Consider the following 24,042-nt stretch of genomic DNA (forward strand, 5'->3'; position numbering starts at 1 on the left):
TTTTTTTTTCGGGCCGAAATTTTGAGTTTCGATATCTCAGCTCTGGAAGGGGCTAGAGCCTCCATTTTTGCACTCAGGTCTAAGTCTCATGGCCCTCTATCAGAATCCAGAGTTTTGGGAAGATTGGAGAAACTTAATTTTTCGCCCGAAAAAAAAAAAAAACGTAAGGGGTACCACTGTCGTTTTTTTTTCGGGCCGAATTTTTGAGTTTCGATATCTAAGCTCTGGAAGGGGCTAGAGCCTCCATTTTTGCACTCAGGTCTAAGTCTCATGGCCCTCTATCAGAATCCAGAGTTTTGAGAAGATTGGAGAAACTTAATTTTTCGCCCGAAAAAAAAAAACGTAAGGGGTACCACTGTCGTTTTTTTTTTTCGGGCCGAATTTTTGAGTTTCGATATCTCAGCTCTGGAAGGGTCTAGAGCCTCCATTTTTGCACTCAGGTCTAAGTCTCATGGCCCTCTATCAGAATCCAGAGTTTTGGGAAGATTGGAGAAACTTAATTTTTCGCCTGAAAAAAAAAAACGTAAGGGGTACCACTGTCGTTTTTTTTTCGGGCCGAATTTTTGAGTTTCGATATCTCAGCTCTGGAAGGGGCTAGAGCCTCCATTTTTGCACTCAGGTCTAAGTCTCATGGCCCTCTATCAGAATCCAGAGTTTTGAGGAGATTGGAGAAACTTAATTTTTAGCCCGAAAAAAAAAAAAACGAAAGGGGTACCACTGTCGTTTTTTTTTCGGGTCAAATTTTTGAGTTTCGATATCTCAGCTCTGGAAGGGTCTAGAGCCTCCATTTTTGCACTCAGGTCTAAGTCTCATGGCCCTCTATCAGAATCGAGAGTTTTGGGAAGATTGGAGAAACTTAATTTTTCGCCCGAAAAAAAAAAAACGTAAGGGGTACCACTGTCGTTTTTTTTTTTTCGGGCCGAATTTTTGAGTTTCGATATCTCAGCTCTGGAAGGGTCTAGAGCCTCCATTTTTGCACTCAGGTCTAAGTCTCATGGCCCTCTATCAGAATCCAGAGTTTTGGGAAGATTGGAGAAAATTAATTTTTCGCCCGAAAAAAAAAAAAAAACGTAAGGGGTACCACTGTCGTTTTTTTTTTTCGGGCCGAATTTTTGAGTTTCGATTTCTCAGCTCTGGAAGGGGCTAGAGCCTCCATTTTTGCACTCAGGTCTAAGTCTCATGGCTCTCTATCAGAATCCAGAGTTTTGAGAAGATTGGAGAAACTTAATTTTTCGCCCGAAAAAAAAAAAACGTAAGGGGTACCACTGTCGTTTTTTTTTTTCGGGCCGAATTTTTGAGTTTCGATATCTCAGCTCTGGAAGGGTCTAGAGCCTCCATTTTTGCACTCAGGTCTAAGTCTCATGGCCCTCTATCAGAATCCAGAGTTTTGGGAAGATTGGAGAAACTTAATTTTTCGCCCGAAAAAAAAAAAAACGTAAGGGGTACCACTGTCGTTTTCTTTTCGGGCCGAATTTTTGAGTTTCGATATCTCAGCTCTGGAAGGGTCTAGAGCCTCCATTTTTGCACTCAGGTTTAAGTCTCATGGCCCTCTATCATAATCCAGAGTTTTGAGAAGATTGGAGAAACTTAATTTTTCACCCGAAAAAAAAAAACGAAAGGGGTACCACTGTCGTTTTTTTTTTTTCGGGCCGAATTTTTGAGTTTCGATATCTCAGCTCTGGAAGGGGCTAGAGCCTCCATTTTTGCACTCAGGTTTAAGTCTCATGGCCCTCTATCAGAATCCAGACTTTTGAGAAGATTGGAGAAACTTAATTTTTCGCCCAAGAAAAAAAAACGTAAGGGGTACCACTGTCGTTTTTTTTTCGGGCCCAATTTTTGAGTTTCGATATCTCAGCTCTGGAAGGGGCTAGAGCCTCCATTTTTGCACTCAGGTCTAAGTCTAATGGCCCTCTATCAGAATCCAGAGTTTTGGGAAGATTGGAGAAACTTAATTTTTCGCCCAAAAAAAAAAAACGTAAGGGGTACCACTGTCGTTTTTTTTTCGGGCCCAATTTTTGAGTTTCGATATCTCAGCTCTGGAAGGGGCTAGAGCCTCCATTTTTGCACTCAGGTCTAAGTCTCATGGCCCTCTATCAGAATCCAGAGTTTTGGGAAGATTGGAGAAACTTAATTTTTCGCCCAAAAAAAAAAAAAAAACGTAAGGGGTACCACTGTCGTTTTTTTTTTTCGGGCCGAATTTTTGAGTTTCGATATCTCAGCTCTGGAAGGGGCTAGAGCCTCCATTTTTGCACTCAGGTTTAAGTCTCATGACCCTCTATCAGAATCCAGAGTTTTGAGAAGATTGGAGAAACTTAATTTTTCGCCCAAGAAAAAAAAACGTAAGGGGTACCACTGTCGTTTTTTTTTCGGGCCCAATTTTTGAGTTTCGATATCTCAGCTCTGGAAGGGGCTAGAGCCTCCATTTTTGCACTCAGGTCTAAGTCTCATGGCCCTCTATCAGAATCCAGAGTTTTGGGAAGATTGGAGAAACTTAATTTTTCGCCCAAAAAAAAAAAACGTAAGGGGTACCACTGTCGTTTTTTTTTTCGGGCCCAATTTTTGAGTTTCGATATCTCAGCTCTGGAAGGGGCTAGAGCCTCCATTTTTGCACTCAGGTCTAAGTCTCATGGCCCTCTATCAGAATCCAGAGTTTTGGGAAGATTGGAGAAACTTAATTTTTCGCCCAAAAAAAAAAAAACGTAAGGGGTACCACTGTCGTTTTTTTTTCGGGCCCAATTTTTGAGTTTCGATATCTCAGCTCTGGAAGGGGCTAGAGCCTCCATTTTTGCACTCAGGTCTAAGTCTCATGGCCCTCTATCAGAATCCAGAGTTTTGGGAAGATTGGAGAAACTTAATTTTTCGCCCCCCCAAAAAAACGTAAGGGGTACCACTGTCGTTTTTTTTTCGGGCCCAATTTTTGAGTTTCGATATCTCAGCTCTGGAAGGGGCTAGAGCCTCCATTTTTGCACTCAGGTCTAAGTCTCATGGCCCTCTATCAGAATCCAGAGTTTTGGGAAGATTGGAGAAACTAAATTTTTCGCCCAAAAAAAAAAACGTAAGGGGTACCACTGTCGTTTTTTTTTCGGGCCCAATTTTTGAGTTTCGATATCTCAGCTCTGGAAGGGGCTAGAGCCTCCATTTTTGCACTCAGGTCTAAGTCTAATGGCCCTCTATCAGAATCCAGAGTTTTGGGAAGATTGGAGAAACTTAATTTTTCGCCCAAAAAAAAAAAACGTAAGGGGTACCACTGTCGTTTTTTTTTCGGGCCCAATTTTTGAGTTTCGATATCTCAGCTCTGGAAGGGGCTAGAGCCTCCATTTTTGCACTCAGGTTTAAGTCTCATGGCCCTCTATCAGAATCCAGAGTTTTGAGAAGATTGGAGAAACTTAATTTTTCGCCCAAGAAAAAAAAACGTAAGGGGTACCACTGTCGTTTTTTTTTCGGGCCCAATTTTTGAGTTTCGATATCTCAGCTCTGGAAGGGGCTAGAGCCTCCATTTTTGCACTCAGGTCTAAGTCTCATGGCCCTCTATCAGAATCCAGAGTTTTGGGAAGATTGGAGAAACTTAATTTTTCGCCCAAAAAAAAAAAACGTAAGGGGTACCACTGTCGTTTTTTTTTTCGGGCCCAATTTTTGAGTTTCGATATCTCAGCTCTGGAAGGGGCTAGAGCCTCCATTTTTGCACTCAGGTCTAAGTCTCATGGCCCTCTATCAGAATCCAGAGTTTTGGGAAGATTGGAGAAACTAAATTTTTCGCCCAAAAAAAAAAACGTAAGGGGTACCACTGTCGTTTTTTTTTCGGGCCCAATTTTTGAGTTTCGATATCTCAGCTCTGGAAGGGGCTAGAGCCTCCATTTTTGCACTCAGGTCTAAGTCTAATGGCCCTCTATCAGAATCCAGAGTTTTGGGAAGATTGGAGAAACTTAATTTTTCGCCCAAAAAAAAAAAACGTAAGGGGTACCACTGTCGTTTTTTTTTCGGGCCCAATTTTTGAGTTTCGATATCTCAGCTCTGGAAGGGGCTAGAGCCTCCATTTTTGCACTCAGGTTTAAGTCTCATGGCCCTCTATCAGAATCCAGAGTTTTGAGAAGATTGGAGAAACTTAATTTTTCGCCCAAGAAAAAAAAACGTAAGGGGTACCACTGTCGTTTTTTTTTCGGGCCCAATTTTTGAGTTTCGATATCTCAGCTCTGGAAGGGGCTAGAGCCTCCATTTTTGCACTCAGGTCTAAGTCTCATGGCCCTCTATCAGAATCCAGAGTTTTGGGAAGATTGGAGAAACTTAATTTTTCGCCCAAAAAAAAAAAACGTAAGGGGTACCACTGTCGTTTTTTTTTTCGGGCCCAATTTTTGAGTTTCGATATCTCAGCTCTGGAAGGGGCTAGAGCCTCCATTTTTGCACTCAGGTCTAAGTCTCATGGCCCTCTATCAGAATCCAGAGTTTTGGGAAGATTGGAGAAACTTAATTTTTCGCCCAAAAAAAAAAAAACGTAAGGGGTACCACTGTCGTTTTTTTTTCGGGCCCAATTTTTGAGTTTCGATATCTCAGCTCTGGAAGGGGCTAGAGCCTCCATTTTTGCACTCAGGTCTAAGTCTCATGGCCCTCTATCAGAATCCAGAGTTTTGGGAAGATTGGAGAAACTTAATTTTTCGCCCCCCCAAAAAAACGTAAGGGGTACCACTGTCGTTTTTTTTTCGGGCCCAATTTTTGAGTTTCGATATCTCAGCTCTGGAAGGGGCTAGAGCCTCCATTTTTGCACTCAGGTCTAAGTCTCATGGCCCTCTATCAGAATCCAGAGTTTTGGGAAGATTGGAGAAACTAAATTTTTCGCCCAAAAAAAAAAACGTAAGGGGTACCACTGTCGTTTTTTTTTCGGGCCCAATTTTTGAGTTTCGATATCTCAGCTCTGGAAGGGGCTAGAGCCTCCATTTTTGCACTCAGGTCTAAGTCTCATGGCCCTCTATCAGAATCCAGAGTTTTGGGAAGATTGGAGAAACTTAATTTTTCGCCCAAAAAAAAAAACGTAAGGGGTACCACTGTCGTTTTTTTTTCGGGCCCAATTTTTGAGTTTCGATATCTCAGCTCTGGAAGGGGCTAGAGCCTCCATTTTTGCACTCAGGTCAAAGTCTCATGACCCTCTATCAGAATCCAGAGTTTTGGGAAGATTGGAGAAACTTAATTTTTCGCCCAAAAAAAAAAAACGTAAGGGGTACCACTGTCGTTTTTTTTTCGGGCCCAATTTTTGAGTTTCGATATCTCAGCTCTGGAAGGGGCTAGAGCCTCCATTTTTGCACTCAGGATTAAGTCTCATGGCCCTCTATCAGAATCCAGAGTTTTGGGAAGATTGAAGAAACTTAATTTTTCGCCCCAAAAAAAAAAAACGTAAGGGGTACCACTGTCGTTTTTTTTTTCGGGCCCAATTTTTGAGTTTCGATATCTCAGCTCTGGAAGGGGCTAGAGCCTCCATTTTTGCACTCAGGTCTAAGTCTCATGGCCCTCTATCAGAATCCAGAGTTTTGGGAAGATTGGAGAAACTTAATTTTTCGCCCAAAAAAAAAAAAAACGTAAGGGGTACCACTGTCGTTTTTTTTTCGGGCCCAATTTTTGAGTTTCGATATCTCAGCTCTGGAAGGGGCTAGAGCCTCAATTTTTGCACTCAGGTCTAAGTCTCATGGCCCTCTATCAGAATCCAGAGTTTTGGGAAGATTGGAGAAACTTAATTTTTCGCCCAAAAAAAAAACGTAAGGGGTACCACTGTCGTTTTTTTTTCGGGCCCAATTTTTGAGTTTCGATATCTCAGCTCTGGAAGGGGCTAGAGCCTCCATTTTTGCACTCAGGTCAAAGTCTCATGGCCCTCTATCAGAATCCAGAGTTTTGGGAAGATTGGAGAAACTTAATTTTTCGCCCAAAAAAAAAAAAAGTAAGGGGTACCACTGTCGTTTTTTTTTCGGGCCCAATTTTTGAGTTTCGATATCTCAGCTCTGGAAGGGGCTAGAGCCTCCATTTTTGCACTCAGGATTAAGTCTCATGGCCCTCTATCAGAATCCAGAGTTTTGGGAAGATTGGAGAAACTTAATTTTTCGCCCCCCCAAAAAAAACGTAAGGGGTACCACTGTCGTTTTTTTTTTTCGGGCCCAATTTTTGAGTTTCGATATCTCAGCTCTGGAAGGGGCTAGAGCCTCCATTTTTGCACTCAGGTCTAAGTCTCATGGCCCTCTATCAGAATCCAGAGTTTTGGGAAGATTGGAGAAACTTAATTTTTCGCCCCCCCAAAAAAAAAGGAAGGGGTACCACTGTCGTTTTTTTTTCTGGTCGAATTTTTGAGTTTCGATATCTCAGCTCTGGAAGGGGCTAGAGCCTCCATTTTTGCACTCAGGTTTAAGTCTCATGGCCCTCTATCAGAATCCAGAGTTTTGGGAAGATTTGTAGAAACTTAATTTTTCGCCCAAGAAAAAAAAACGTAAGGGGTACCACTGTCGTTTTTTTTTTCGGGCCCAATTTTTGAGTTTCGATATCTCAGCTCTGGAAGGGGCTAGAGCCTCCATTTTTGCACTCAGGTCTAAGTCTCATGGCCCTCTATCAGAATCCAGAGTTTTGGGAAGATTGGAGAAACTTAATTTTTCGCCCAAAAAAAAAACACGTAAGGGGTACCACTGTCGTTTTTTTTCCGGGCCCAATTTTTGAGTTTCGATATCTCAGCTCTGGAAGGGGCTAGAGCCTCCATTTTTGCACTCAGGATTAAGTCTCATGGCCCTCTATCAGAATCCAGAGTTTTGGGAAGATTGGAGAAACTTAATTTTTCGCCCCCCCAAAAAAAACGTAAGGGGTACCACTGTCGGTTTTTTTTTTCGGGCCCAATTTTTGAGTTTCGATATCTCAGCTCTGGAAGGGGCTAGAGCCTCCATTTTTGCACTCAGGTCTAAGTCTCATGGCCCTCTATCAGAATCCAGAGTTTTGGGAAGATTGGAGAAACTTAATTTTTCGCCCCAAAAAAAAAAAGGAAGGGGTACCACTGTCGTTTTTTTTTCGGGTCGAATTTTTGAGTTTCGATATCTCAGCTCTGGAAGGGGCTAGAGCCTCCATTTTTGCACTCAGGTTTAAGTCTCATGGCCCTCTATCAGAATCCAGAGTTTTGGGAAGATTTGTAGAAACTTAATTTTTCGCCCAAGAAAAAAAAAACGTAAGGGGTACCACTGTCGTTTTTTTTTTCGGGCCCAATTTTTGAGTTTCGATATCTCAGCTCTGGAAGGGGCTAGAGCCTCCATTTTTGCACTCAGGTCTAAGTCTCATGGCCCTCTATCAGAATCCAGAGTTTTGGGAAGATTGGAGAAACTTAATTTTTCGCCCAAAAAAAAACACGTAAGGGGTACCACTGTCGTTTTTTTTCCGGGCCCAATTTTTGAGTTTCGATATCTCAGCTCTGGAAGGGGCTAGAGCCTCCATTTTTGCAATCAGGTCTAAGTCTCACGGCCCTCTATCAGAATCCAGAGTTTTGGGAAGATTGGAGAAACTTAATTTTTCGCCCAAAAAAAAAAAACGTAAGGGGTACCACTGTCGTTTTTTTTTTCGGGCCCAATTTTTGAGTTTCGATATCTCAGCTCTGGAAGGGGCTAGAGCCTCCATTTTTGCACTCAGGTTTAAGTCTCATGGCCCTCTATCAGAATCCAGAGTTTTGGGAAGATTGGAGAAACTTAATTTTTCGCCCAAGAAAAAAAAAACGTAAGGGGTACCACTGTCGTTTTTTTTTCGGGCCCAATTTTTGAGTTTCGATATCTCAGCTCTGGAAGGGGCTAGAGCCTCCATTTTTGCACTCAGGTCTAAGTCTCATGGCCCTCTATCAGAATCCAGAGTTTTGGGAAGATTGGAGAAACTTAATTTTTCGCCCAAAAAAAAACACGTAAGGGGTACCACTGTCGTTTTTTTTCCGGGCCCAATTTTTGAGTTTCGATATCTCAGCTCTGGAAGGGGCTAGAGCCTCCATTTTTGCAATCAGGTCTAAGTCTCACGGCCCTCTATCAGAATCCAGAGTTTTGGGAAGATTGGAGAAACTTAATTTTTCGCCCAAAAAAAAAAAACGTAAGGGGTACCACTGTCGTTTTTTTTTTCGGGCCCAATTTTTGAGTTTCGATATCTCAGCTCTGGAAGGGGCTAGAGCCTCCATTTTTGCACTCAGGTCTAAGTCTCATGGCCCTCTATCAGAATCCAGAGTTTTGGGAAGATTGGAGAAACTTAATTTTTCGCCCAAAAAAAAAAAAAAACGTAAGGGGTACCACTGTCGTTTTTTTTTCGGGCCCAATTTTTGAGTTTCGATATCTCAGCTCTGGAAGGGGCTAGAGCCTCAATTTTTGCACTCAGGTCTAAGTCTCATGGCCCTCTATCAGAATCCAGGGTTTTGGGAAGATTGGAGAAACTTAATTTTTCGCCCAAAAAAAAAAACGTAAGGGGTACCACTGTCGTTTTTTTTTCGGGCCCAATTTTTGAGTTTCGATATCTCAGCTCTGGAAGGGGCTAGAGCCTCCATTTTTGCACTCAGGTCTAAGTCTCATGGCCCTCTATCAGAATCCAGAGTTTTGGGAAGATTGGAGAAACTTAATTTTTCGCCCAAAAAAAAAAAACGTAAGGGGTACCACTGTCGTTTTTTTTTTCGGGCCCAATTTTTGAGTTTCGATATCTCAGCTCTGGAAGGGGCTAGAGCCTTCATTTTTGCACTCAGGTCTAAGTCTCATGGCCCTCTATCAGAATCCAGAGTTTTGGGAAGATTGGAGAAACTTAATTTTTCGCCCAAAAAAAAAAAAAAAACGTAAGGGGTACCACTGTCGTTTTTTTTTCGGGCCCAATTTTTGAGTTTCGATATCTCAGCTCTGGAAGGGGCTAGAGCCTCCATTTTTGCACTCAGGTCTAAGTCTCATGGCCCTCTATCAGAATCCAGAGTTTTGGGAAGATTGGAGAAACTTAATTTTTCGCCCAAAAAAAAAACGTAAGGGGTACCACTGTCGTTTTTTTTTCGGGCCCAATTTTTGAGTTTCGATATCTCAGCTCTGGAAGGGACTAGAGCCTCCATTTTTGCACTCAGGTCTAAGTCTCATGGCCCTCTATCAGAATCCAGAGTTTTGGGAAGATTGGAGAAACTTAATTTTTCGCCCAAAAAAAAAAAAAACGTAAGGGGTACCACTGTCGTTTTTTTTTTCGGGCCCAATTTTTGAGTTTCGATATCTCAGCTCTGGAAGGGGCTAGAGCCTCCATTTTTGCACTCAGGTCTAAGTCTCATGGCCCTCTATCAGAATCCAGAGTTTTGGGAAGATTGTAGAAACTTAATTTTTCGCCCGAAAAAAAAAAACGTAAGGGGTACCACTGTCGTTTTTTTTTCGGGCCGAATTTTTGAGTTTCGATTTCTCAGCTCTGGAAGGGGCTAGAGCCTCCATTTTTGCACTCAGGTCTAAGTCTCATGGCCCTCTATCAGAATCCAGAGTTTTGGGAAGATTGGAGAAACTTAATTTTTCGCCCAAAAAAAAAACATAAGGGGTACCACTGTCGGTTTTTTTTTTTCGGGCCGAATTTTTGAGTTTCGATATCTCAGCTCTGGAAGGGTCTAGAGCCTCCATTTTTGCACTCAGGTGTAAGTCTCATGGCCCTCTATCAGAATCCAGAGTTTTGGGAAGATTGGAGAAACTTAATTTTTCGCCCGAAAAAAAACGCAAGGGGTACCACTGTCGTTTTTTTTTCGGGCCGAATTTTTGAGTTTCGATATCTCAGCTCTGGAAGGGGCTAGAGCCTCCATTTTTGCACTCAGGTCTAAGTCTCATGGCCCTCTATCAGAATCCAGAGTTTTGGGAAGATTGGAGAAACTTAATTTTTAGCCCGAAAAAAAAAAAACGTAAGGGGTACCACTGTCGTTTTTTTTTCGGGCCGAAATTTTGAGTTTCGATATCTCAGCTCTGGAAGGGGCTAGAGCCTCCATTTTTGCACTCAGGTCTAAGTCTCATGGCCCTCTATCAGAATCCAGAGTTTTGGGAAGATTGGAGAAACTTAATTTTTCGCCCGAAAAAAAAAAAAACGTAAGGGGTACCACTGTCGTTTTTTTTTCGGGCCGAATTTTTGAGTTTCGATATCTAAGCTCTGGAAGGGGCTAGAGCCTCCATTTTTGCACTCAGGTCTAAGTCTCATGGCCCTCTATCAGAATCCAGAGTTTTGAGAAGATTGGAGAAACTTAATTTTTCGCCCGAAAAAAAAAAACGTAAGGGGTACCACTGTCGTTTTTTTTTTTCGGGCCGAATTTTTGAGTTTCGATATCTCAGCTCTGGAAGGGTCTAGAGCCTCCATTTTTGCACTCAGGTCTAAGTCTCATGGCCCTCTATCAGAATCCAGAGTTTTGGGAAGATTGGAGAAACTTAATTTTTCGCCTGAAAAAAAAAAACGTAAGGGGTACCACTGTCGTTTTTTTTTCGGGCCGAATTTTTGAGTTTCGATATCTCAGCTCTGGAAGGGGCTAGAGCCTCCATTTTTGCACTCAGGTCTAAGTCTCATGGCCCTCTATCAGAATCCAGAGTTTTGAGGAGATTGGAGAAACTTAATTTTTAGCCCGAAAAAAAAAAAAACGAAAGGGGTACCACTGTCGTTTTTTTTTCGGGTCAAATTTTTGAGTTTCGATATCTCAGCTCTGGAAGGGTCTAGAGCCTCCATTTTTGCACTCAGGTCTAAGTCTCATGGCCCTCTATCAGAATCGAGAGTTTTGGGAAGATTGGAGAAACTTAATTTTTCGCCCGAAAAAAAAAAAAACGTAAGGGGTACCACTGTCGTTTTTTTTTTTTCGGGCCGAATTTTTGAGTTTCGATATCTCAGCTCTGGAAGGGTCTAGAGCCTCCATTTTTGCACTCAGGTCTAAGTCTCATGGCCCTCTATCAGAATCCAGAGTTTTGGGAAGATTGGAGAAAATTAATTTTTCGCCCGAAAAAAAAAAAAAAAACGTAAGGGGTACCACTGTCGTTTTTTTTTTTCGGGCCGAATTTTTGAGTTTCGATTTCTCAGCTCTGGAAGGGGCTAGAGCCTCCATTTTTGCACTCAGGTCTAAGTCTCATGGCTCTCTATCAGAATCCAGAGTTTTGAGAAGATTGGAGAAACTTAATTTTTCGCCCGAAAAAAAAAAAACGTAAGGGGTACCACTGTCGTTTTTTTTTTTCGGGCCGAATTTTTGAGTTTCGATATCTCAGCTCTGGAAGGGTCTAGAGCCTCCATTTTTGCACTCAGGTCTAAGTCTCATGGCCCTCTATCAGAATCCAGAGTTTTGGGAAGATTGGAGAAACTTAATTTTTCGCCCGAAAAAAAAAAAAACGTAAGGGGTACCACTGTCGTTTTCTTTTCGGGCCGAATTTTTGAGTTTCGATATCTCAGCTCTGGAAGGGTCTAGAGCCTCCATTTTTGCACTCAGGTTTAAGTCTCATGGCCCTCTATCATAATCCAGAGTTTTGAGAAGATTGGAGAAACTTAATTTTTCACCCGAAAAAAAAAAACGAAAGGGGTACCACTGTCGTTTTTTTTTTTTCGGGCCGAATTTTTGAGTTTCGATATCTCAGCTCTGGAAGGGGCTAGAGCCTCCATTTTTGCACTCAGGTTTAAGTCTCATGGCCCTCTATCAGAATCCAGACTTTTGAGAAGATTGGAGAAACTTAATTTTTCGCCCAAGAAAAAAAAACGTAAGGGGTACCACTGTCGTTTTTTTTTCGGGCCCAATTTTTGAGTTTCGATATCTCAGCTCTGGAAGGGGCTAGAGCCTCCATTTTTGCACTCAGGTCTAAGTCTAATGGCCCTCTATCAGAATCCAGAGTTTTGGGAAGATTGGAGAAACTTAATTTTTCGCCCAAAAAAAAAAAACGTAAGGGGTACCACTGTCGTTTTTTTTTCGGGCCCAATTTTTGAGTTTCGATATCTCAGCTCTGGAAGGGGCTAGAGCCTCCATTTTTGCACTCAGGTCTAAGTCTCATGGCCCTCTATCAGAATCCAGAGTTTTGGGAAGATTGGAGAAACTTAATTTTTCGCCCAAAAAAAAAAAAAAAACGTAAGGGGTACCACTGTCGTTTTTTTTTTTCGGGCCGAATTTTTGAGTTTCGATATCTCAGCTCTGGAAGGGGCTAGAGCCTCCATTTTTGCACTCAGGTTTAAGTCTCATGACCCTCTATCAGAATCCAGAGTTTTGAGAAGATTGGAGAAACTTAATTTTTCGCCCAAGAAAAAAAAACGTAAGGGGTACCACTGTCGTTTTTTTTTCGGGCCCAATTTTTGAGTTTCGATATCTCAGCTCTGGAAGGGGCTAGAGCCTCCATTTTTGCACTCAGGTCTAAGTCTAATGGCCCTCTATCAGAATCCAGAGTTTTGGGAAGATTGGAGAAACTTAATTTTTCGCCCAAAAAAAAAAAACGTAAGGGGTACCACTGTCGTTTTTTTTTCGGGCCCAATTTTTGAGTTTCGATATCTCAGCTCTGGAAGGGGCTAGAGCCTCCATTTTTGCACTCAGGTTTAAGTCTCATGGCCCTCTATCAGAATCCAGAGTTTTGAGAAGATTGGAGAAACTTAATTTTTCGCCCAAGAAAAAAAAACGTAAGGGGTACCACTGTCGTTTTTTTTTCGGGCCCAATTTTTGAGTTTCGATATCTCAGCTCTGGAAGGGGCTAGAGCCTCCATTTTTGCACTCAGGTCTAAGTCTCATGGCCCTCTATCAGAATCCAGAGTTTTGGGAAGATTGGAGAAACTTAATTTTTCGCCCAAAAAAAAAAAACGTAAGGGGTACCACTGTCGTTTTTTTTTTCGGGCCCAATTTTTGAGTTTCGATATCTCAGCTCTGGAAGGGGCTAGAGCCTCCATTTTTGCACTCAGGTCTAAGTCTCATGGCCCTCTATCAGAATCCAGAGTTTTGGGAAGATTGGAGAAACTTAATTTTTCGCCCAAAAAAAAAAAAACGTAAGGGGTACCACTGTCGTTTTTTTTTCGGGCCCAATTTTTGAGTTTCGATATCTCAGCTCTGGAAGGGGCTAGAGCCTCCATTTTTGCACTCAGGTCTAAGTCTCATGGCCCTCTATCAGAATCCAGAGTTTTGGGAAGATTGGAGAAACTTAATTTTTCGCCCCCCCAAAAAAACGTAAGGGGTACCACTGTCGTTTTTTTTTCGGGCCCAATTTTTGAGTTTCGATATCTCAGCTCTGGAAGGGGCTAGAGCCTCCATTTTTGCACTCAGGTCTAAGTCTCATGGCCCTCTATCAGAATCCAGAGTTTTGGGAAGATTGGAGAAACTAAATTTTTCGCCCAAAAAAAAAAAACGTAAGGGGTACCACTGTCGTTTTTTTTTCGGGCCCAATTTTTGAGTTTCGATATCTCAGCTCTGGAAGGGGCTAGAGCCTCCATTTTTGCACTCAGGTCTAAGTCTAATGGCCCTCTATCAGAATCCAGAGTTTTGGGAAGATTGGAGAAACTTAATTTTTCGCCCAAAAAAAAAAAACGTAAGGGGTACCACTGTCGTTTTTTTTTCGGGCCCAATTTTTGAGTTTCGATATCTCAGCTCTGGAAGGGGCTAGAGCCTCCATTTTTGCACTCAGGTTTAAGTCTCATGGCCCTCTATCAGAATCCAGAGTTTTGAGAAGATTGGAGAAACTTAATTTTTCGCCCAAGAAAAAAAAACGTAAGGGGTACCACTGTCGTTTTTTTTTCGGGCCCAATTTTTGAGTTTCGATATCTCAGCTCTGGAAGGGGCTAGAGCCTCCATTTTTGCACTCAGGTCTAAGTCTCATGGCCCTCTATCAGAATCCAGAGTTTTGGGAAGATTGGAGAAACTTAATTTTTCGCCCAAAAAAAAAAAACGTAAGGGGTACCACTGTCGTTTTTTTTTTCGGGCCCAATTTTTGAGTTTCGATATCTCAGCTCTGGAAGGGGCTAGAGCCTCCATTTTTGCACTCAGGTCTAAGTCTCATGGCCCTCTATCAGAATCCAGAGTTTTGGGAAGATTGGAGAAACTTAATTTTTCGCCCAAAAAAAAAAAAACGTAAGGGGTACCACTGTCGTTTTTTTTTCGGGCCCAATTTTTGAGTTTCGATATCTCAGCTCTGGAAGGGGCTAGAGCCTCCATTTTTGCACTCAGGTCTAAGTCTCATGGCCCTCTATCAGAATCCAGAGTTTTGGGAAGATTGGAGAAACTTAATTTTTCGCCCCCCCAAAAAAACGTAAGGGGTACCACTGTCGTTTTTTTTTCGGGCCCAATTTTTGAGTTTCGATATCTCAGCTCTGGAAGGGGCTAGAGCCTCCATTTTTGCACTCAGGTCTAAGTCTCATGGCCCTCTATCAGAATCCAGAGTTTTGGGAAGATTGGAGAAACTAAATTTTTCGCCCAAAAAAAAAAACGTAAGGGGTACCACTGTCGTTTTTTTTTCGGGCCCAATTTTTGAGTTTCGATATCTCAGCTCTGGAAGGGGCTAGAGCCTCCATTTTTGCACTCAGGTCTAAGTCTCATGGCCCTCTATCAGAATCCAGAGTTTTGGGAAGATTGGAGAAACTTAATTTTTCGCCCAAAAAAAAAAACGTAAGGGGTACCACTGTCGTTTTTTTTTCGGGCCCAATTTTTGAGTTTCGATATCTCAGCTCTGGAAGGGGCTAGAGCCTCCATTTTTGCACTCAGGTCAAAGTCTCATGACCCTCTATCAGAATCCAGAGTTTTGGGAAGATTGGAGAAACTTAATTTTTCGCCCAAAAAAAAAAAAGTAAGGGGTACCACTGTCGTTTTTTTTTCGGGCCCAATTTTTGAGTTTCGATATCTCAGCTCTGGAAGGGGCTAGAGCCTCCATTTTTGCACTCAGGATTAAGTCTCATGGCCCTCTACCAGAATCCAGAGTTTTGGGAAGATTGGAGAAACTTAATTTTTCGCCCCAAAAAAAAAAACGTAAGGGGTACCACTGTCGTTTTTTTTTTTCGGGCCCAATTTTTGAGTTTCGATATCTCAGCTCTGGAAGGGACTAGAGCCTCCATTTTTTGCACTCAGGTCTAAGTCTCATGGCCCTCTATCAGAATCCAGAGTTTTGGGAAGATTGGAGAAACTTAATTTTTCGCCCAAAAAAAAAAAAAACGAAAGGGGTACCACTGTCGTTTTTTTTTCGGGTCGAATTTTTGAGTTTCGATATCTCAGCTCTGGAAGGGGCTAGAGCCTCCATTTTTGCACTCAGGTTTAAGTCTCATGGCCCTCTATCAGAATCCAGAGTTTTGGGAAGATTGGAGAAACTTAATTTTTCGCCCAAAAAAAAAAAAAGTAAGGGGTACCACTGTCGTTTTTTTTTCGGGCCCAATTTTTGAGTTTCGATATCTCAGCTCTGGAAGGGGCTAGAGCCTCCATTTTTGCACTCAGGATTAAGTCTCATGGCCCTCTATCAGAATCCAGAGTTTTGGGAAGATTGGAGAAACTTAATTTTTCGCCCCAAAAAAAAAAACGTAAGGGGTACCACTGTCGTTTTTTTTTTCGGGCCCAATTTTTCAGTTTCGATATCTCAGCTCTGGAAGGGACTAGAGCCTCCATTTTTTGCACTCAGGTCTAAGTCTCATGGCCCTCTATCAGAATCCAGAGTTTTGGGAAGATTGGAGAAACGTAATTTTTCGCCCAAAAAAAAAAAAAACGAAAGGGGTACCACTGTCGTTTTTTTTTCGGGTCGAATTTTTGAGTTTCGATATCTCAGCTCTGGAAGGGGCTAGAGCCTCCATTTTTGCACTCAGGTTTAAGTCTCATGGCCCTCTATCAGAATCCAGAGTTTTGGGAAGATTGGAGAAACTTAATTTTTCGCCCAAGAAAAAAAAAACGTAAGGGGTACCACTGTCGTTTTTTTTTTTCGGGCCCAATTTTTGAGTTTCGATGTCTCAGCTCTGGAAGGGGCTAGAGCCTCCATTTTTGCACTCAGGTCTAAGTCTCATGGCCCTCTATCAGAATCCAGAGTTTTGGGAAGATTGGAGAAACTTAATTTTTCGCCCAAAAAAAAAAAAAAAAACGTAAGGGGTACCACTGTCGTTTTTTTTTTCGGGCCCAATTTTTGCGTTTCGATATCTCAGCTCTGGAAGGGGCTAGAGTCTCCATTTTTGCACTCAAGTCTAAGTCTCTTGGCCCTCTATCAGAATCCAGAGTTTTGAGAAGATTGGAGAAACTTAATTTTTCGCCCAAAAAAAAAAACGTAAGGGGTACCACTGTCGTTTTTTTTTTCGGGCCCAATTTTTGAGTTTCGATATCTCAGCTCTGGAAGGGGCTAGAGCCTCCATTTTTGCACTCAGGTCTAAGTCTAATGGCCCTCTATCAGAATCCAGAGTTTTGGGAAGATTGGAGAAACTTAATTTTTCGCCCAAAAAAAAAAACGTAAGGGGTACCACTGTCGTTTTTTTTTCGGGCCCAATTTTTGAGTTTCGATATCTCAGCTCTGGAAGGGGCTAGAGCCTCCATTTTTGCACTCAGGTTTAAGTCTCATGGCCCTCTATCAGAATCCAGAGTTTTGAGAAGATTGGAGAAACTTAATTTTTCGCCCAAGAAAAAAAAACGTAAGGGGTACCACTGTCGTTTTTTTTTCGGGCCCAATTTTTGAGTTTCGATATCTCAGCTCTGGAAGGGGCTAGAGCCTCCATTTTTGCACTCAGGTCTAAGTCTCATGGCCCTCTATCAGAATCCAGAGTTTTGGGAAGATTGGAGAAACTTAATTTTTCGCCCAAAAAAAAAAACGTAAGGGGTACCACTGTCGTTTTTTTTTTCGGGCCCAATTTTTGAGTTTCGATATCTCAGCTCTGGAAGGGGCTAGAGCCTCCATTTTTGCACTCAGGTCTAAGTCTCATGGCCCTCTATCAGAATCCAGAGTTTTGGGAAGATTGGAGAAACTTAATTTTTCGCCCAAAAAAAAAAAAAACGTAAGGGGTACCACTGTCGTTTTTTTTTCGGGCCCAATTTTTGAGTTTCGATATCTCAGCTCTGGAAGGGGCTAGAGCCTCCATTTTTGCACTCAGGTCTAAGTCTCATGGCCCTCTATCAGAATCCAGAGTTTTGGGAAGATTGGAGAAACTTAATTTTTCGCCCAAAAAAAAAAAAACGTAAGGGGTACCACTGTCGTTTTTTTTTTCCGGCCCAATTTTTGAGTTTCGATATCTCAGCTCTGGAAGGGGCTAGAGCCTCCATTTTTGCACTCAGGTCAAAGTCTCATGGCCCTCTATCAGAATCCAGAGTTTTGGGAAGATTGGAGAAACTTAATTTTTCGCCCAAAAAAAAAAAAAGTAAGGGGTACCACTGTCGTTTTTTTTTCGGGCCCAATTTTTGAGTTTCGATATCTCAGCTCTGGAAGGGGCTAGAGCCTCCATTTTTGCACTCAGGATTAAGTCTCATGGCCCTCTATCAGAATCCAGAGTTTTGGGAAGATTGGAGAAACTTAATTTTTCGCCCCAAAAAAAAAAAACGTAAGGGGTACCACTGTCGTTTTTTTTTTTCGGGCCCAATTTTTGAGTTTCGATATCTCAGCTCTGGAAGGGACTAGAGCCTCCATTTTTTGCACTCAGGTCTAAGTCTCATGGCCCTCTATCAGAATCCAGAGTTTTGGGAAGATTGGAGAAACTTAATTTTTCGCCCAAAAAAAAAAAAAACGAAAGGGGTACCACTGTCGTTTTTTTTTCGGGTCGAATTTTTGAGTTTCGATATCTCAGCTCTGGAAGGGGCTAGAGCCTCCATTTTTGCACTCAGGTTTAAGTCTCATGGCCCTCTTTTAGAATCCAGAGTTTTGGGAAGATTGGAGAAACTTAATTTTTCGCCCAAGAAAAAAAAACGTAAGGGGTACCACTGTCGTTTTTTTTTTCGGGCCCAATTTTTGAGTTTCGATGTCTCAGCTCTGGAAGGGGCTAGAGCCTCCATTTTTGCACTTAGGTCTAAGTCTCATGGCCCTCTATCAGAATCCAGAGTTTTGGGAAGATTGGAGAAACTTAATTTTTCGCCCAAAAAAAAAAAAAAACGTAAGGGGTACCACTGTCGTTTTTTTTTCGGGCCCAATTTTTGCGTTTCGATATCTCAGCTCTGGAAGGGGCTAGAGTCTCCATTTTTGCACTCAAGTCTAAGTCTCTTGGCCCTCTATCAGAATCCAGAGTTTTGAGAAGATTGGAGAAACTTAATTTTTCGCCCAAAAAAAAAAAACGTAAGGGGTACCACTGTCGTTTTTTTTTTCGGGCCCAATTTTTGAGTTTCGATATCTCAGCTCTGGAAGGGGCTAGAGCCTCCATTTTTGCACTCAGGTTTAAGTCTCATGGCCCTCTATCAGAATCCAGAGTTTTGGGAAGATTGGAGAAACTTAATTTTTCGCCCAAAAAAAAAAACAAAACGTAAGGGGTACCACTGTCGTTTTTTTTTCGGGCCCAATTTTTGAGTTTCGATATCTCAGCTCTGGAAGGGGCTAGAGCCTCCATTTTTGCACTCAGGTCTAAGTCTCATGGCCCTCTATCAGAATCCAGAGTTTTGGGAAGATTGGAGAAACTTAATTTTTCGCCCAAAAAAAAAAAACGTAAGGGGTACCACTGTCGTTTTTTTTTCGGGCCCAATTTTTGAGTTTCGATATCTCAGCTCTGGAAGGGGCTAGAGCCTCCATTTTTGCACTCAGGTTTAAGTCTCATGGCCCTCTATCAGAATCCAGAGTTTTGGGAAGATTGGAGAAACTTAATTTTTCGCCCAAAAAAAAAAAAAACGTAAGGGGTACCACTGTCGTTTTTTTTTCGGGCCCAATTTTTGAGTTTCGATATCTCAGCTCTGGAAGGGGCTAGAGCCTCCATTTTTGCACTCAGGTCTAAGTCTCATGGCCCTCTATCAGAATCCAGAGTTTTGGGAAGATTGGAGAAACTTAATTTTTCGCCCAAAAAAAAAAAAACGTAAGGGGTACCACTGTCGTTTTTTTTTCGGGCCCAATTTTTGAGTTTCGATATCTCAGCTCTGGAAGGGGCTAGAGCCTCCATTTTTGCACTCAGGTCTAAGTCTCATGGCCCTCTATCAGAATCCAGAGTTTTGAGAAGATTGGAGAAACTTAATTTTTCGCCCAAAAAAAAAAAACGTAAGGGGTACCACTGTCGTTTTTTTTTTCGGGCCCAATTTTTGAGTTTCGATATCTCAGCTCTGGAAGGGGCTAGAGCCTCCATTTTTGCACTCAGGTTTAAGTCTCATGGCCCTCTATCAGAATCCAGAGTTTTGGGAAGATTGGAGAAACTTAATTTTTCGCCCAAAAAAAAAACAAAACGTAAGGGGTACCACTGTCGTTTTTTTTTCGGGCCCAATTTTTGAGTTTCGATATCTCAGCTCTGGAAGGGGCTAGAGCCTCCATTTTTGCACTCAGGTCTAAGTCTCATGGCCCTCTATCAGAATCCAGAGTTTTGGGAAGATTGGAGAAACTTAATTTTTCGCCCAAAAAAAAAAAACGTAAGGGGTACCACTGTCGTTTTTTTTTCGGGCCCAATTTTTGAGTTTCGATATCTCAGCTCTGGAAGGGGCTAGAGCCTCCATTTTTGCACTCAGGTCTAAGTCTCATGGCCCTCTATCAGAATCCAGAGTTTTGGGAAGATTGGAGAAACTTAATTTTTCGCCCCAAAAAAAAAAACGTAAGGGGTACCACTGTCGTTTTTTTTTTCGGGCCCAATTTTTGAGTTTCGATATCTCAGCTCTGGAAGGGGCTAGAGCCTCCATTTTTGCACTCAGGTCTAAGTCTCATGGCCCTCTATCAGAATCCAGAGTTTTGGGAAGATTGGAGAAACTTAATTTTTCGCCCAAAAAAAAAAAAACGTTAGGGGTACCACTGTCGTTTTTTTTTCGGGCCCAATTTTTGAGTTTCGATATCTCAGCTCTGGAAGGGGCTAGAGCCTCCATTTTTGCACTCAGGTCAAAGTCTCATGGCCCTCTATCAGAATCCAGAGTTTTGGGAAGATTGGAGAAACTTAATTTTTTGCCCAAAAAAAAAAAAAAACGAAAGGGGTACCACTGTCGTTTTTTTTTTCGGGTCGAATTTTTGAGTTTCGATATCTCAGCTCTGGAAGGGGCTAGAGCCTCCATTTTTGCACTCAGGTTTAAGTCTCATGGCCCTCTATCAGAATCCAGAGTTTTGGGAAGATTGGAGAAACTTAATTTTTCGCCCAAGAAAAAAAAACGTAAGGGGTACCACTGTCGTTTTTTTTTTCGGGCCCAATTTTTGAGTTTCGATGTCTCAGCTCTGGAAGGGGCTAGAGCCTCCATTTTTGCACTTAGGTCTAAGTCTCATGGCCCTCTATCAGAATCCAGAGTTTTGGGAAGATTGGAGAAACTTAATTTTTCGCCCAAAAAAAAAAAAAAACGTAAGGGGTACCACTGTCGTTTTTTTTTCGGGCCCAATTTTTGCGTTTCGATATCTCAGCTCTGGAAGGGGCTAGAGTCTCCATTTTTGCACTCAAGTCTAAGTCTCTTGGCCCTCTATCAGAATCCAGAGTTTTGAGAAGATTGGAGAAACTTAATTTTTCGCCCAAAAAAAAAAAACGTAAGGGGTACCACTGTCGTTTTTTTTTTTCGGGCCCAATTTTTGAGTTTCGATATCTCAGCTCTGGAAGGGGCTAGAGCCTCCATTTTTGCACTCAGGTTTAAGTCTCATGGCCCTCTATCAGAATCCAGAGTTTTGGGAAGATTGGAGAAACTTAATTTTTCGCCCAAAAAAAAACAAAACGTAAGGGGTACCACTGTCGTTTTTTTTTCGGGCCCAATTTTTGAGTTTCGATATCTCAGCTCTGGAAGGGGCTAGAGCCTCCATTTTTGCACTCAGGTCTAAGTCTCATGGCCCTCTATCAGAATCCAGAGTTTTGGGAAGATTGGAGAAACTTAATTTTTCGCCCAAAAAAAAAAAACGTAAGGGGTACCACTGTCGTTTTTTTTTCGGGCCCAATTTTTGAGTTTCGATATCTCAGCTCTGGAAGGGGCTAGAGCCTCCATTTTTGCACTCAGGTTTAAGTCTCATGGCCCTCTATCAGAATCCAGAGTTTTGGGAAGATTGGAGGAACTTAATTTTTCGCCCAAAAAAAAAAAAACGTAAGGGGTACCACTGTCGTTTTTTTTTCGGGCCCAATTTTTGAGTTTCGATATCTCAGCTCTGGAAGGGGCTAGAGCCTCCATTTTTGCACTCAGGTCTAAGTCTCATGGCCCTCTATCAGAATCCAGAGTTTTGGGAAGATTGGAGAAACTTAATTTTTCGCCCAAAAAAAAAAAAACGTAAGGGGTACCACTGTCGTTTTTTTTTCGGGCCCAATTTTTGAGTTTCGATATCTCAGCTCTGGAAGGGGCTAGAGCCTCCATTTTTGCACTCAGGTCTAAGTCTCATGGCCCTCTATCAGAATCCAGAGTTTTGGGAAGATTGGAGAAACTTAATTTTTCGCCCCAAAAAAAAAAAACGTAAGGGGTACCACTGTCGTTTTTTTTTTTCGGGCCCAATTTTTGAGTTTCGATATCTCAGCTCTGGAAGGGGCTAGAGCCTCCATTTTTGCACTCAGGTCTAAGTCTCATGGCCCTCTATCAGAATCCAGAGTTTTGGGAAGATTGGAGAAACTTAATTTTTCGCCCAAAAAAAAAAAAACGTTAGGGGTACCACTGTCGTTTTTTTTTCGGGCCCAATTTTTGAGTTTCGATATCTCAGCTCTGGAAGGGGCTAGAGCCTCCATTTTTGCACTCAGGTCAAAGTCTCATGGCCCTCTATCAGAATCCAGAGTTTTGGGAAGATTGGAGAAACTTAATTTTTTGCCCAAAATAAAAAAAAAAACGAAAGGGGTACCACTGTCGTTTTTTTTTTCGGGTCGAATTTTTGAGTTTCGATATCTCAGCTCTGGAAGGGGCTAGAGCCTCCATTTTTGCACTCAGGTTTAAGTCTCATGGCCCTCTATCAGAATCCAGAGTTTTGGGAAGATTAGAGAAACTTAATTTTTCGCCCAAGAAAAAAAAACGTAAGGGGTACCACTGTCGTTTTTTTTTTCGGGCCCAATTTTTGAGTTTCGATATCTCAGCTCTGGAAGGGGCTAGAGCCTCAATTTTTGCACTCAGGTCTAAGTCTCATGGCCCTCTATCAGAATCCAGAGTTTTGGGAAGATTGGAGAAACTTAATTTTTCGCCCAAAAAAAAAAAAACGTAAGGGGTACCACTGTCGTTTTTTTTTTCGGGCCCAATTTTTGAGTTTCGATATCTCAGCTCTGGAAGGGGCTAGAGCCTCCATTTTTGCACTCAGGTCAAAGTCTCATGGCCCTCTATCAGAATCCAGAGTTTTGGGAAGATTGGAGAAACTTAATTTTTCGCCCAAAAAAAAAAAACGTAAGGGGTACCACTGTCGTTTTTTTTTTCGGGCCCAATTTTTGAGTTTCGATATCTCAGCTCTGGAAGGGGCTAGAGCCTCCATTTTTGCACTCAGGTCTAAGTCTCATGGCCCTCTATCAGAATCCAGAGTTTTGGGAAGATTGGAGAAACGTAATTTTTCGCCCAAAAAAAAAAACGTAAGGGGTACCACTGTCGTTTTTTTTTCGGGCCCAATTTTTGAGTTTCGATATCTCAGCTCTGGAAGGGGCTAGAGCCTCCATTTTTGCACTCAGGTCAAAGTCTCATGGCCCTCTATCAGAATCCAGAGTTTTGGGAAGATTGGAGAAACTTAATTTTTCGCCCAAAAAAAAAAAAAGTAAGGGGTACCACTGTCGTTTTTTTTTCGGGCCCAATTTTTGAGTTTCGATATCTCAGCTCTGGAAGGGGCTAGAGCCTCCATTTTTGCACTCATGATTAAGTCTCATGGCCCTCTATCAGAATCCAGAGTTTTGGGAAGATTGGAGAAACTTAATTTTTCGCCCAAGAAAAAAAAACGTAAGGGGTACCACTGTCGTTTTTTTTTTCGGGCCCAATTTTTGAGTTTCGATATCTCAGCTCTGGAAGGGGCTAGAGCCTCCATTTTTGCACTCAGGTCTAAGTCTCATGGCCCTCTATCAGAATCCAGAGTTTTGGGAAGATTGGAGAAACTTAATTTTTCGCCCAAAAAAAAAAAAACGTAAGGGGTACCACTGTCGTTTTTTTTTCGGGCCCAATTTTTGCGTTTCGATATCTCAGCTCTGGAAGGGGCTAGAGTCTCCATTTTTGCACTCAAGTCTAAGTCTCTTGGCCCTCTATCAGAATCCAGAGTTTTGAGAAGGTTGGAGAAACTTAATTTTTCGCCCAAAAAAAAAAAACGTAAGGGGTACCACTGTCGTTTTTTTTTTTTCGGGCCCAATTTTTGAGTTTCGATATCTCAGCTCTGGAAGGGGCTAGAGCCTCCATTTTTGCACTCAGGTCTAAGTCTCATGGCCCTCTATCAGAATCCAGAGTTTTGAGGAGATTGGAGAAACTTAATTTTTCGCCCAAAAAAAAAACACGTAAGGGGTACCACTGTCGTTTTTTTTCCGGGCCCAATTTTTGAGTTTCGATATCTCAGCTCTGGAAGGGGCTAAAGCCTCCATTTTTGCAATCAGGTCTAAGTCTCATGGCCCTCTATCAGAATCCAGAGTTTTGGGAAGATTGGAGAAACTTAATTTTTCGCCCAAGAAAAAAAAACGTAAGGGGTACCACTGTCGTTTTTTTTTTCGGGCCCAATTTTTGAGTTTCGATATCTCAGCTCTGGAAGGGGCTAGAGCCTCCATTTTTGCACTCAGGTCTAAGTCTCATGGCCCTCTATCAGAATCCAGAGTTTTGGGAAGATTGGAGAAACTTAATTTTTCGCCCAAAAAAAAAAAAACGTAAGGGGTACCACTGTCGTTTTTTTTTCGGGCCCAATTTTTGCGTTTCGATATCTCAGCTCTGGAAGGGGCTAGAGTCTCCATTTTTGCACTCAAGTCTAAGTCTCTTGGCCCTCTATCAGAATCCAGAGTTTTGAGAAGGTTGGAGAAACTTAATTTTTCGCCCAAAAAAAAAAAACGTAAGGGGTACCACTGTCGTTTTTTTTTTTTCGGGCCCAATTTTTGAGTTTCGATATCTCAGCTCTGGAAGGGGCTAGAGCCTCCATTTTTGCACTC

At 42.0% G+C, this 24,042-nt stretch overlaps 1 protein-coding gene across 3 annotated transcripts in view; it reads right to left on the bottom strand.

Annotated features, from left to right (window-relative positions):
- The window catches only part of dpy19l3 (dpy-19 like C-mannosyltransferase 3), a 141,762-nt gene that overhangs the window by 31,872 nt on the left and 85,848 nt on the right, over positions 1 to 24,042 (bottom strand). The window lies entirely within an intron of this gene.

The sequence above is a fragment of the Pimephales promelas genome, chromosome 1 (genome assembly GCF_988280905.1).
Source record: "Pimephales promelas chromosome 1, fPimPro1.hap1.1, whole genome shotgun sequence".
NCBI lineage: Eukaryota > Metazoa > Chordata > Actinopteri > Cypriniformes > Leuciscidae > Pimephales > Pimephales promelas.